The sequence below is a fragment of the Sminthopsis crassicaudata genome, chromosome 5 (assembly GCF_048593235.1).
Source record: "Sminthopsis crassicaudata isolate SCR6 chromosome 5, ASM4859323v1, whole genome shotgun sequence".
Taxonomy (NCBI): Eukaryota; Metazoa; Chordata; class Mammalia; order Dasyuromorphia; family Dasyuridae; genus Sminthopsis; species Sminthopsis crassicaudata.
The window spans coordinates 308,562,726-308,574,310 of NC_133621.1; the positions used below are offsets into that span (position 1 = coordinate 308,562,726).

General features: G+C 36.3%; 1 long non-coding RNA gene across 1 annotated transcript; it reads right to left on the reverse strand.

Moving 5' to 3' along the window:
* Positions 1-219: 219 nt before the first annotated feature.
* On the reverse strand, positions 220-9,185 carry LOC141543235 (uncharacterized). Its single transcript, XR_012482388.1, has 3 exons — positions 9,099-9,185; positions 4,924-4,972; positions 220-311 (listed from the first exon to the last, which is right to left on the reverse strand). It is a non-coding gene; the product is annotated as an uncharacterized LOC141543235 (long non-coding RNA).
* Positions 9,186-11,585: the final 2,400 nt, after the last annotated feature.

The window sequence follows — 11,585 nt, forward strand, 5'->3', positions numbered from 1 at the left end:
TCAAGAGATGCTAAACACATTTCTAAAAAGATTTTCTACCACGCACCAGAAGATGATCAGTGAAGGATGAAGTGGAAACATTTCAAAATGGAATAAGAAAGGGGGAAGCAGAAATAGGACCACAGCTAAGGCATTAAATTAACTCTTCTTTCATGTGATATCTACTATTTATGAGCGAGTGAGGCAATCATGCCATATCCTATCAGCTGGGTGGCTACTCACTTGATAGTTTTAAAAAGCGATGAAGCCAATGCTTTCCATTTGGACAATTCCCACTGAATCTTTCAGGCAAAGTGGTGATGACTGCAGTCCTGCAAATGGGGATGAAAGGTCAAGTCAAATGAGTCGGCCAGCTTTGCCACAGCAAAAATGACAAATGTGTGCCTTATAAAAGCTCAGAGAATGAATGAGTGACGGTATCAGCATAATTCAATTCTAGAAACACTTCCTGCGTTCTTATTATGTGCAAGGTTCTGAGGCTGGCTCAGCAGGGGTTAAAAAGGCAAACATTCCCTGCTTTACCGTCAAACATGAACTAAGAGGCTTTGGCAGACCTTATCAGACTGTTGAAGCCTCTTTGAGAAGAGGTAAAGCAGGGGCTCTCTCATCATACAGATGGGAAATGTGAGACTTTAAGGATTAATGAACATAGTCTGACCCCTATCTCTCTCAATGTACCCTTCCCTCTATCAGTCCCCTCTTCCTTTTCTTACCTCCTTCCCTTTCTATTTCTGCCCTCCCTTCTATCAGCCTTCCCTCTTCTCTTTTCTTTCCTCTTTCCCTCTGACTTTCCTAGAGGATAAGATAAATTCCTATACCTGAGTGTATATATTCTTTCCTTTTTGAGCCAAATCTTATGAGATTAAATTTCAAACAATACTTATCCTCCCTTTACATGGAATGTAATAGATTTTTTGTGCTTTTTAATGTGATGTAATTTACTCCCTTTATCCTCTCCTCTTCTCCAGTACAATCCTTTTTCCACTCCTTATCTTTAGCCACCATCTTTGTCTATGAATATCCCTTCTAACTGCCCTAACAAATATGTATTTCTCAAGCGTTACAAGTATCATTTCCTCATGTAGGGATGTAAACAGTTTAACCTTTAAATAACTTTTTTTTTTTCTTTCCTGTTTACCTTTTTATACTTCTCTTGAGTTTTGTATTTGAAGATTAAATTTTCTATTCAGCTCTGATCTTTTCATAAAAACTGATTGAAAGTACCCTATTTCATTGAATAATCAACTTTGCTGGGTAAGTTGATTCTTAGTTGTAGTCCAAGTTACTTTACCGTCTACAATATGATATTTCAGGACCTTTAATTTTTTAAAAAGGAAGCTGCTAAGTCCTGGGCAATCCTGATTGTGTCTCTATGATATTTGAATTATTTCTTTTTAGCTGCTTGCAGTGCTTTCTTCTTGATAAATTCTGAAAATTATCTACAATATTACAATTGTAATTACAATTGTAAAAATTACAACCTACAATATCTACAATATTCCTTGGAGTTTTCATTTTAGGATCTCTTTCAGGAGGTGATCAGTGGATTCTTTTAATGACTATTTTACCCTCTCGTTCTAGGATATAGAGATAGTTTTCCTTGAAAGATATTGTCCAAGCTCTTTTTTTTTAAATCATGGCTCTCAGATAGTCCAATAATTCCTAAATTATTTCTCCCGACTATGCCCAAAGGGATACCAAACTGTGCAGATTCTTTGATCTAGCAGTATTACTACTGGGCCTGTATCCCAAAGAAATCATAAAAAAGGGAAAAGGAACCACATGAACAAAAAATATTTGTAGCAGTCCTTTTTATGGTGGTAAGGAATGTTATAGAATTTTATTGTTCTATAAGTAATAACCAGCAGAATTATTTTAGAGAGGCCTGGAGAGACTTATATGAACTGAAGCTAAGTGAAGTAAATAGAACCAAGAGAACATTGTTTACAACAACAAGATTATGTGATAATCCACTGTAATAGATGTGGCACTTTTCAACAGCCAGGTGATTAAGGCCAATTACAATAAACTTGTGATGGAGAGAGCCATCAGTACCGATAGAGGGGACTGTGTATACTGAGTGTGGATTACCACATAATGTTTGCACTTTTTTATTGATGTTTGCTTGCTTTTTGTTTTTTTTTTCCTCATTCCCTCCCCCCCCCATTGATCTGATTTTTCTTGTGCAGCATAATAATTGTGGACATATGTATAAAAGAATTGTACATATTTAAAAACAAATTTTTTTTTCTCTTGGATCTATTTTCCAGGTCATATCTCAGAACTTATCATGACACCCTTCTAGCTTCTAATTGATTTGCTAAATTAATTCCCCAAACCCAGAGTTCCAAACATTTCCAGAACACTTTGGACAGAAAATATAATTTGCATTCAGAAAAAGAAATAAGGAAACTGAATATAAATCAACACATGCTATGTTCACTCATTCTTTTTTCTTTTTTTTTCTCTCCCATGGTTTTTCCCCTTTGCTCTGATTTTTTTCTCCCAACATGATTCATAAAGTAATTTGCATTAAAAATAAATAAATTTAATAGTAAAAAATTAATATGTGATTCCTAAGTTTTGTATTTTTCCTTATCTCTGTGGATTCCAGAAATGTTTGGAATTCTGCATTTGGGGGATTGATTTAGCAAATCAATGAGAAGTTAGAAGAGTGTCATAATTTCTGAAGTGTGATTTCAGGTTTTTGGTATCTTGAGCTTGGTATGGCTTAGGATCTTCACCAAAGCTGATTAGGTGAAGTATCCAGAACTTGGGGAGAATCTAAAATATCAAATATAAGAAAGGAAAGCATTTGGATGATTAAAAAAACTCTTTTCTTCTTCTCTTATGTATTAAGTTGACTTGGGCATAGTGTGAGAGGCAGAACTTCACTATCAGGGTAAGCATAATAAAATATACTCAAGAGTAATTTTAAGAACCAAAAATCCATATTCAATTTACTATAACAATAATAATAATAATAATAATAATAATAATAATAATAATAATAATAATAATAATGATAAACTTATACTTGGAGGCTCCCTAGGAAGACACCCAGTACTAAATCTTGGCTCTGCCACCATCTATCTATATGGCTTTGATAAAATCCCAATGTCTGGTTCTCATTTTTTCCTGCATTAGCTATCTAGACTAAACTATTTCTAAGTTGGCATTTGGTTATAAGGTGTATACATCCACTGTAATTAAACTACTGCTATTGTTTCAACAAGCCTTTTCCAAGAAGGAAATGCACAAATATTTCAAACCTGTTCTGTACATGAGGACTAATAGAATGATTTAAAGGAAATACATTTTTTAAATAAAAAATCTATTTTTATCCCTTGTAAATCTATTTATATGCATAAACTATGTATCCATTGTAACAACAAATCTCTTGACGAGTTTTCAAATATTAAAGCATCATTTCCCCAATTACTGACCTTGATATTCACATTGAGGGAATAACTAAAGTGTCCTGCCCAGCCCAAAGCCAACCCTGGCACTCAGGGAAGTTGATATCTGCACAGTGATCCTGATGGCAGAATAAAAGGTCTGCCAACTCCCCATATGTTTCCCCATGTTGCAGAGACAGAATAGTCAGCTTTTTGGCTAATGTATCCAATTTTCATCCAGCTGTGTGTTCTTCCAGTGGGAACTACCTGAGATACTGTGAGTACCTTCACGTTCAGATCTCAAAATCATAGAGTGGGAGGTAAAGAAAGCCTAAGAACTGTAACATGAAAACTTCTAGTAAGAGTAGTGAGTTTAGATTTATAATGGCCCACACTTTTATATTTCCAAAATGTTTCGCCTATTTTAAATCCCATATTATTCTGGCCTTTTCTTCTGAGATTATGAATTAGAAAGTTGTTATGTCTAACTCTATCTCTCATTAGTAGATGATATTCCTCACAAGATCACAGCTATCCCTATCCTACCAATAGCATTAGTATTATGATGACCATATACACAGAAAAAAGAATAGAGAGAAAAAGAAGAGGGGGACCTTTGACTTGTATCTCTCATTATGCACCTCTCTCACTGTACTAAGTTAAAATAAATTAGGGAAAGATAATTTGGCAGGTTGCTTTTGGAACATTGCATGGTAATCATCAATTTTTCAGGGAGATGTAGAACTATCTATAAACAATACCATTCTTCCAGAGATGCCCTTTGAAACTCTTGGAATGTCATACTCTGAAGAAATAGAGAAACTAGTCACCAAAAGGTCAATGGAGAGCTGCATTTAAAATATGAATGGGATACAAAATTAATGAAAAGATAAAACCTTTAATAAGCACTCACTATATACTAGGTACTGTGTAAACCCTGTAAATACACACACACACACACACACACACACACTCATAGTAAGTGTCCTCAAGGAATTTATATTGTGATGGGCAAAGACATTTACATTGAAAGTAAATGAAAAGGGGGAGATAGTGAAGGTGGTCTGTCTCCAGTGGAGGGAGATGAGCAAAGAAGCAAGCAGGGCTGTCTTGGAGAAAGAAATCACTGATGGGAAGAGAAAGAGGTTCTAAGGAAAGACTGTATGAAAAATCTCTTAAGTGAGTAGTCACATTCTAGGGAAAGAGGAATCTTCTAGGGTGAAAAGGCAACAGAGAATATTCTAAGAGTAAAAAAATAGTGGAGGAAATAATGCCTTTAAAATGTCAACCCTGTAATTGGGTACTAGGCCTTTTCCTTATCTGATATAGCTAGTTGGACTTCTTCATTACCCTATACAATGCTGGCACTACACATTTTTATGTCAGTGTTGAGCCCCATTGACTTTCACTGAATAATTAAGATTACTGGTTTCCATTTCCTCTATTCAAGTCCCTTCAGACTCCTGGGCAAGTATATCTGAATTGATGATTCCAGACCCAACACCAGAAGCACCAAACATCCTACCTGCTTCAGGGGCCGGTGAGAAGACCAACTGTGTCTGTTGTCAGGTGACCTGGTAATGGAAGAAAAAGGTGTCAATATGAGCTGAGGGTTTTGTTTTGTTTTCTTTTTGGTCAATCCATAGAAACTGAAGAAATCTATCCCTTGAGTCAGAGTGTAGAAGCAACACTGGTGATAGAATTGAGCTTTCCACCAAATATTAACATGATTTTATCTTCAGTCCAAAACCCCAAGCACACCACATGAGGTGGAAGAGGAGGAAAGCAAGCCCTCAATTTGTCTCTAGGCATTTTCACCTCTATTCCCCTAGTCAGCAGAAAGAAATGCTCTGAAGACAATCCAGTTGTTAAGAATTCAGTAATTATAAATTTAGTGGCAGCCAGCCACAGTGAGAAATTTGAATATTAAACCATTTTTATTATATAATAAGCCCTTACTGCCAATTGGATTCTGTCATTGAAGACTCTGAATCTCTCTCTTTCTCTTTTCAAAAACAATTGGTGCAAATACTAGAATAAATCAAGTTCAAATCATCACCTTAATGTGAAATTAAGGGTCTGATTTTAAACTGTGGGCTGAGTTCCAGCCAGAGCTAATTATCCCCAATATCAGATGGAATTTCCAGCTTCCTCCTTGTGGATCTGGTTGCTTAGTTGTCTGGACTAGCAACATTAGAAAGGATTAACTTCATGTTGGATTTAATAGGCCTTCTTAATGGTAGAAATCTCACTCGCTTTCAAATTCTAACTCTCTCTGCATATGATAGTGCCTAGATGCATGGATATACTTCATCTAAGTCATGTTGGGTCAACCTCATCATTTCTATATCACTGTCTTTATTCTAGAGCACAACGTTTGTCTTTTAGGATGCTTGATTGAATTGTTGAAAGAAATGTATAAATATTTAATAAGTATGTCTTTTCAAAAAAGTAATAATGATCAGAGGTTTCCATTCTTATTACATAGTAAGATTTTCTAAGAACTTTCCTAATAACAAACTTGTGGAATGGTGAATATCTTGTTATCCTTATTTACAACATGGGGATGTCAAGTGATATATCCAAAGTTAAAACTATTATTAGCCTGATGTTGCTTCTACCTGATAAGTCCAGATGGCATGGACGAGAAACTAAAAAGATAATGAAGTTGGGAGGGATTCAGTTTTAACTAGAGCAAAGTGTCAGATTGAGTTTTCAAGAGCTCATGGGAATTCTAGCTCCAGAGCTGAAAGGCAGCCCAGAAGCCATATAGCACAACTTCCTTTTTCCACAATAAAAAAAAAAAAAGACATGGTGCTAAAATGACTTGCTCCTGGTTATATAAATTGTTTAAAAAGTGAGGGGTAGGAGGGCAGCTAGGTGGCACAGTGGATAGAGCATCAGCCCCTAAGTCAGGAGGACCAGAGTTCAAATCTGACCTCAGATAATTAATATTTTCTAGCTGTGTGATTCTGGGCAAGTCACTTAACCCAGGGGGAAAAAAAATGTCAGGGGTATGATTTGAATTTATTTCATTTTCAACACTGAACAAAGTAGTGAGAGCTTTGATATGTTAACAAAAGTTGGCTTATGGAGAAACTGAGTCCCAGAGAGTTTAAATTATTGTTTTAGATTCACAGTAATGTAGTCAAAGAGGTGAAGTTAAAGTCCAAATTCTTCTAAGTCTAGAGGCGTGGGAAATGGGATTAATGGGCTATCCATGGAGATGCCATTGCTTTATTGACTGTCACAATTAAATTCATTGACTTCAGCCAATCACTTGGCAAATTAGTCCCCCTCACTGAAGGGTGCAAAAGGAAGCAGACAAGCAAAGCATATGAAGAAATCCTCTCAAATCCTAGATAAATGGGAGAGAGAAGAACAGCTGGAATTCTTGAGGGGTCTCAAAACAAAATATGTCTCAGAGGAATTTAATGAACCCCAAAGGAAAGAGAGTCTAACATCTTATGGTTAGCAGTATGTTAATCACTCTCTAACAATGGTTCTCAAACATTTGGTCTGAGACCATTCTGCAGTCTTAAAAATTATTGAAGATTCTAAGAAGATTTTATGTGGATGCTATCATCTTTACAATATTATAAAGTAAAACTGATTAATGTTTAAAATATTAATCCATTTAAATGTAAACAAAAACCTATTACATGTCAACATAAATAACTTGCTTTTATTTTTTAAAAACTTATTTTCCAAAGCAAAATAAAAATTGTGAAAAAATGCTATTATTTCCTTATTTTTTGCAAATCTTTGTCATGTCTGCCTTAATAGAAAACAGCTGGATTCTTATATCTGTTTCTACTTTCAGTATGTTGCAATCTGTTGTCTGAGTTGAAGTTTATGAAAAAAATCTAGTCTTACATAGATGTATACCTAGAAAGGAGTGGGAGTAGTATTTTAATTGCCAAATAATATTTTTAAATTATTATGAAATTATGCAAAGGTCCTAGGGCCATTCATGGGTCTGTTCTACATTTTGAGAATCTCTGCTGACCCCATGGCTGATAATCATCCAGTCATTGCCGGAAAATCTTTGATAAAGAGAAATTCAGTATCCCCTAGGTCTTTCATTCTACTTTTGGACAGTTCTAAAGTTAGGAAGTCTGTCTTCAGCATGACCTGAAAACTTCCTTTTTTGCAAAAATTTACCCAAATATAGAAAGGAACAGCTGGCAATTGAGCCCCCAGCTTGAAAAAGCAGATTATAGAATTTCTACAACTTGGTAAAAATTTTCTCAAAATTGAAGTAGTGGAAAATTAATAAACCTGTACTTTGGTCTGCTAGTCCAGTCACGAAGCATCCTAAAGCATGAAATCTTCAGGGTCATTAATCTCTTATTCTAAACAAAGCCCAGGGTCTGAATGATACAAGAAACTTTTCAAATAGTTAAGGCTAAAATGTTAATCATCTGTTGGCCAAAATTTAGCTTCTTTACATTTAGCCCAACTGCAAGCTCATCTCTAGACTTTAACTGGAAACTTTCTCTTCTTAACAGGACTTTCAAAAAACCCTTCAGGTAATAGCTCCAAAGTCCTTACTATGATAAAATACTAGAAAAATACTTGAGTGGAGAGGGAAGGGGGGTATAGGGTATTCCTCACCAGCACATGGCTACTGGAGATCTCTACCTGTTTACAATTCAAACTCACCATGTCTAAAGTTAAATCATCTTTTCCCTTATACCTAGTCTTCCTGGCTTCTCTCTTTATATTGAAGGAGTCCCCCTAACTCAGTATTTTGAGATCATTAGAGCTTTTTTCTCCTTCATCACCACACTTTGTGATCTAACTGATACTTTTGTCTTATGTGCAGACCCACCCCCTTCTACCTCCTATTAGTGCCATCCTAATGCAGATCCTCATCCCTTTTGCCATTAGTTACCGTCATAATAATCCCCTCTGACCACAATCATTCTGCTTCAAAGTCCATCTTCCCAATAGTTGACAAAACCTTCTTCTGAACACATAAATCTAACCGTATCACTTCCCTGCAGTAGCTTCTATTACCTCAAGGATAAATTTCAAATGACAGTCTGGCTTAAAAGGTCTTCTCCAATCTTGCTCCAATTTCTTTTCAGTTTTATCCAATACAGCCCCCTCTTCATTCAGTCCACATCTCAACCAAAACGGACTTCTATCCATTCACTCAAATGGATATGCCATATCCTGCTTCTCCCCATTCATATGGGCCTGACCCCAGCAGTAGGATGGATCCTGTCCTTATCTCCATCTGCCACAATACTCATTATTCTTGGAAGTTCAGCATAAAGGGCAGAGTCAAGAGTCAAAAATTTATAACTTTTTCCTAGATCAGTCCAGTTGTTAGTGTCATTTCCCTTCTCAAATATCCTCAAAGCTTTTTTGTCTGTTGCTTTTACTCTCATCATTTACTTTTCTGTACTTACATGTAGAAACTTGTCAGAATATCCAGTAGAATGAAAGCTACTCAAAGACCAGGGCTTTTTAAAAAATTCCCATATCTACAGAGCCTAACAATAACTTTAGATACTGTGGTTCCTTAATAATGTTTATTGGATTTAATTTAATTAAAAATCTGTCTTCTTTGAACTCGCCACAGATGTATATAGTGTCAGGGTAAGAAGGATCTTTAGAGGATATCTGCTTCAATCCATTTATTTCCTTTTAGAGAAGGCAATTGAGTTTCAGAACAGGGAACTGACTTACCAAGGTCACACAGTGAGGATCAGGACTGGAATTTGAACTCAAGATCTTCAGATCTTGCTGAGCCCGGAGCTCCAGAAGTTGTCCTTCTTGGTATCTAACCTGGGTATCTAACATAACAGTTAAATGCATTCATATGATTTCATTCATTCTAATTCACATTCTCATTCTGTCTGTCTCTCTCTTCCCCCTATCTCCTTCTCTCCTTCCCTCCCCCCTTCTCTCTGTCTCTGTCTCTCTCTCACATATCTATACTTACATATATCTAGCTGATTATTTATCTACTTTCTTCTATTATTCTCACATTATTTTCATTTTGTGACTCTCTCTCCTAAATGAGTTCGTTACTCCTGGGAATCAGTGACTGGCTTACGTATCTTTGTACTGTCTACGATGCTGTCCACAAAATTGGGATGGACAATAAGCTTTTAAGAAAGATTGGAATGGGCTTGTATACATCCATAAAATGACATTCCTATTGCAAAGCCATTTTCAAATGAAGCAAGACTCTTCTGGCATTCTTAAAACATGTATTCCTCACCAGGGTCATTTTTGTCTATATATGTGTCTAAAAAACAGGCAATTTCTTAAATAGATCATAATCCCACTGCATGTTTTCCCAAAAGTTCTTTTTTTAAAAAATATATTTATTTTTTAATGTCATTTTTAAATTGCATTCCAAATCTTTACTTTCTTTCTATCTCTGCCCCACAATTTGACATTAATCATAATATGAAATCATTTCTGCACTAGTCATGTTGCTAAAAGAAAACAAGAAAAAGCAAGAAAGATAAAGAAAGTGAAATGTGCAGAGTACATTGGTTTTGTCTCTGGAGGAAGATAGTGTTTTTCATCATGGGTCCTTTGGAGTTGTCTGGTATCAGAATTATCTTAATCAAAGTAGCTAAGTGTTTTACAAGTGATCCTCATTACAATATTATGGTTATTGTGCACAATATTCTTTTGATTCTGTTCACTTCATTTTACAGCAGGTCATATAAGTTCTCACTTTTTTCCTGAAACCATTTTGCTGCTCATTTCTTACAGCACAGTACTGTTCTATCACAGATACAACATGTTCAGTCATTCCACAATTGATGGGTATTTCCTCAATTTTCAATTTTTTACCACCATTAAAAAAAAAAACTGCTATAAATATTTCTCTATTATCAGCCCTTTTCCATTAAGGAAAAAAAAAAAAAAAAAAAAAGCTTTTTGGGATATAGACCTAGTAATGCTATTGCTGGTTCAAAGGACTTATACAACTTTATAGTCTTTTGGGCAGAGTACCAAATTGTTCTCCAGAATGAATGGACTTCACCAATTTCAACAAAAATGCTTTATTATACCTATTTTTCCACACCCCTTCCAAGATTTGTTTTTTCCCTTTTCTGGCCAGTTAGCCAACTGAAATAAGGAGGTTCTTCAGAGTTATTTTAATTTTCCTAATCAATAACAATTTAGAGCATTTTTTCTATGATTATTAGGAGCTTTGTTTCTTCTTTGAAAACTTCTTGTTTATATCCTTTGACTATATATCATTGGGGAATGACTTTTTTTTTTTAAATAAATTTGGCTCAGTAAACTTTTAGAAATGAGGCCTTTATGTAAAATTATTCTCCCCCCTTTCTTTTTAATTCTGATTGCATTCAAAGGCCTATAAAATCATGATATTCTTTGACCTAGAAATATCACTAGTAGTTTTATATCCCAAAGAAACAAAAGACAAAAAGGAAAGGATCTGGGTATACAAAAAATGACTGAACAAGTTGTGATATGTGATTGTGATGGAATATTATTGTGCTATGAAAACTAACGAGCAAGATGATTTCAGGAAAATTTGGAAAGACTTACATGAGCTGATGCGAAGTGAAATAAACAGAACCAGAAGAAAAGTACACAGTAACAGCATTACTCTCTGCTGACAAACTATATGTAATGACTTAGCTAGTCTTAGCAATACAATGATCTAAGACAATTCCAAAGGACTTGTGATGAAAAATACTATCCATCTCTAGAGAAAGAACTGATGAAGTTTGAATGCTGAAGTTGAAAGGGGGGAAAGGGGGGGAGGGGAAGCATGAACATGTGAAATGGGAGGAACACAGGGAGAGGGGATAGATGGGGAAGATGGGGAGGGGAAAGGGGGGAGGGAAGAAATGGGGGAGGGGAAAAGGGGGGAAGGAAGAAAGGGGGGAAAGGGGGGGAGGAGGGAAAGGGGAGGGGGGAGGAGGACAGGGGAAAGGGGGGAGGGGAAGCATGAACATGTGAAATAGGGGGAACACAGAGAGGGGGGAGGGAGGAGGAGGGAATGGGAGGAGAGGGAAAGGGGGGAGGGGGGAAAGGGGGGAGAGGGGGGAAAGGGAGGAGAGGGGGGAAAGGGGGGAGGGGAAGCATGAACATGTGAAATAGGGGGAACACAGAGAGGGGGGAGGGAGGAGGGGGGGAGGGGGGAAAGGGGGAAGGGGGGAGGGGGAAAAGGGGGGAGGG